This window comes from Apis dorsata, unplaced genomic scaffold (genome assembly GCF_000469605.1).
Source record: "Apis dorsata unplaced genomic scaffold, Apis dorsata 1.3 scaffold_58, whole genome shotgun sequence".
Lineage (NCBI taxonomy): Eukaryota > Metazoa > Arthropoda > Insecta > Hymenoptera > Apidae > Apis > Apis dorsata.
Window position 1 is genome coordinate 662,332 of NW_006263358.1, and position 3,231 is coordinate 665,562.

The window sequence follows — 3,231 nt, forward strand, 5'->3', positions numbered from 1 at the left end:
TGCGGTATAAGCTCAAAAGCCTGGTGGGTAGCCCCACCCCGGCTGGCCACACGGCGGACTCTTCTCTCTCCTCGCTGAGAGGAGCGAGCTTTTTCAGGAACGCTTTCGCAAATCAATTTATGGCGTAACGCGGACGTTCTCATTGTCCACGGGGGTAGTAGCCGACGGTCGCCTCGTGGCTAAACCTTTTGTAACACCGGCAGCCATTGTTGTGACAGAAAATTATATCGTAATGCTTATTTACGACGAAAATTCTGAGCCTGCCTTTGTTGCCGCTTGTCAACCGTTCAATGCAAATGTCCTACTAATGGAGAACTCTTTTTCTTTTCCTTTTTCTTTTTCATTCTCTTCTTCTTCTTCTTCGTCTCCTCCTTCTCCTTCTTTCCTCTTTTCGAATTTCGTTGACGATACACGCGACAATACGAGGATAGAACAACGATTCGATTAGAAAATTGCTCGAGATATCGATCGAGATGATCAAGTTCGACGACCTAACCACCCTCATCGAAATTGAAGTGGATATGCAACGTATACGTGGATTATTTATTCACCCCCGCGACGAGAAAAGAGAGAGAGAGAGAGAGAAATAGTAAAAGAGGTATCGATGAAATCGAAGAAGCTCGAAAGATGCTTCCAGGAATTCCGGCGGGAGTATTTTCGTCGGTCAATGAATTTACAACCCCTCTTTAACGGAGTTCACCCTTAACCGCTTAACGAGAACTGCTTCACGGCACGTGAGAAAAAAAAGCTAACTGGTTCGCCGTGGATGCGGTGGGAGGGGGAGGAGGGCGTGTAAGCGGTCTTGAGGGGTGAATTAGCGCGAAATAAGTGCAGAAGAGTTTCAACACCCCGGGGGTGGCCCAACGATAGAACGAGCCACACAAGTTGCCGGGTTTCTGTTGTACGTACGTGCACGTACAACGTGGCCCTGGTGTGAGTCCCATAAGAACATCGTAAGGGTGAGAGGGCGGTCTGAGTCGAATGAAACGATACCTACTGCCGTTAGGGTGGCTACGCCACTCCGGGTGGAAGCGAGAGGGCGGAAAACGACGTAACGCGCATAAAGTAAATTGCCGCGAAATCTGCGCGAGCTTCCAGAACGGCGTGGATAAGCGAAACAAATAAAATAAGAGCGAAAGACGAGACGGCGTGGAGATAACGGGGAAAAGAGGTGAAAAGGGTACCTCGAGGGTTGATGTGATTTAAGGGCCGGAAGGTGGCGCGTTTTCGAATATACCCACAAGAAACCGAACTCGGCCTCTTTTTATCACCTATCGTCTTTTCTCGTCTTTCTTTTTTTCTTTTTCCTATTCGAACGCGTCGTAAAATACCGTATATATATATGTATATACATTTTGACGATAAGCTTTCTGTACGAAAAAAAAAGAAAAGAAAAGAAAAAAGCTCGCGGATTTTTCCCTACGTTTCACGTTTAGATTTCGTCCCTCTTTCTGCCGCGGCGCTATCACCGACGATAATCATAATACACCGGGACAAAAGTAATAGGAACAATCGCGGTGTGATGCAGTCTTTTTTTTTTTTTTTTTTTTTTTTTTCCGCGGAACGTTCTGACGTTTTCCTCTATTCAGTCCCCAAGCCGAGCATGAAAAAGCACGCATCGTCCGTTACCTTGGTGCACGGTGTAACGCCCCGCCACCGCCACCGGCCTCCTCCGATTCTCTCTCGCTCTCTGTCCGCCATCCCCCCTCGGTTTTCCCGGCGTATCGTCGCCACACGCAGACCATTACAATTTCAGTTACATTTTAATTAGCAGAGAATACTAATGTTTCGCGAGTGGCGGTCGCCAGCAAGTAGCCAATGAGCGCCAAGTTGACTCCTGCAACTCGAGCCCGTTCCAGAACCCGACCTCTCTGCCACGCGCGCCTCTCTCCACCGCTCTTTTCTGTCCCCACTATTACACGCCCGGCAACCCCGTGAAACCGACATGCATTTCACACCCCATATTCGCCACTTTATACGTAGAGCGGCTGGCCCGGCGAAAAAACGAACGGAAGAAAGGAAACGCGCGCGGGGGTGGGAACAAAAAGAAGCAACGCGCTGTGTTCCTCATTTATGTTATTAGCTCCCACTTTGGCGCCGAGTGTTCTTCACAGTGAGAAGCAAAGAGGGAAAAAGAGGAAAGAAAAAGAGAAAAAGAAAGGAGGGGGGAGGGAAAAAAAAAAGAAAGAAAGGAAAAAAAAAGGAGAAAAAGAGAAGAGTTCGCAACACCGGAGTTGGAAATAAACCACCCTGTTATTCGCGTTGGTGTTTTCCGCGTTTTCCGCCCTCTCGCTTTTCGCAATTAACGCGTACGCTGAAATGCACTCCGAAACAGCACGGATTTCTCGAGATTGTTTCTCGAGCTTTAATCGTCGTGAAAAATTCGCCGTTAATACGAAAGATTGGACTGGTATCGAGTATAAATTTTTCATACCAGTGCACGTGGATGAATAGAAGAGAGAGAGATTTGGATGTTGGGAAAGGGAGGAAGAGGTAAAGGAATACTCGAATAATATAAAATATTCCCTAAGTCATAAACTTCCCTTGCTTCTTAACTGGACGAAATTCCGAAAGTTTCGGTATCGGTGGTCGTACAACAAATGCGATTATCGATGTCTCGCATCGTTCATCCCCCTAAAACGACGGGGAGTAAAACGTGCGCCAGACCCCACGAGCTCGTTCAACCCTCTCTCTTCGTCTCTGTCCAACTTACGTACTTTGTTTTGGAACTTGTCCAAAAATAATATCGCGAGGACCGATGTAAGTTATCGATAAAAGGAAAAAAGAATTATACAAAATTTGACACGTCCGACGAAACAGAAAAAAAAAAGAAAAAACAGAAGGAGAAAAAAAAAGAAAAGAAAAGAAAAGAAAGAAAGAAAAAAAAATTACACGTCGCGTACAAAAATAATCGTTCAACTCACATTAACAAGCCATGTCACTTTGTCTCAGAAGCCTGGGAAGTATACACCACTGACCTGAAGCAAGAAAACACACCTATGTGTTAAAAATAAAGAGTGAAACATAAAAAAAAAAAAAAAAGAAAAAAAATAAAAAAAAGAAAAAAAAGAAAAAAAAAGTTAATTCATTCGTCCGAATAAATAAACGTCGCCACGACTTATCCTTCCCACTGGAATGATTCAAAGACCATCGTCGAACCACCACCTATCGTCTCCCGTCATCGAAACTCGAATCCCGTCAGCCAAGGACAATGTGGCCACGCTTTTAGGG

At 45.5% G+C, this 3,231-nt stretch overlaps 1 protein-coding gene across 27 annotated transcripts in view; it reads right to left on the bottom strand.

Annotated features, from left to right (window-relative positions):
• LOC102675389 (forkhead box protein P1-like) overlaps positions 1-3,231 on the bottom strand; it is a 237,169-nt gene that overhangs the window by 141,410 nt on the left and 92,528 nt on the right. For 9 of the 27 annotated variants that reach the window (XR_004151832.1, XR_004151835.1, XR_004151836.1 and 6 more), the window contains one exon: positions 2,925-2,978. The exons of the other annotated variants lie outside the window; for them this stretch is intronic. The gene's annotated coding sequence lies outside the window, so the exon portion shown is untranslated. The remainder of the gene's footprint in view (positions 1-2,924; positions 2,979-3,231) is intronic. 27 annotated transcript variants of the gene reach the window in all.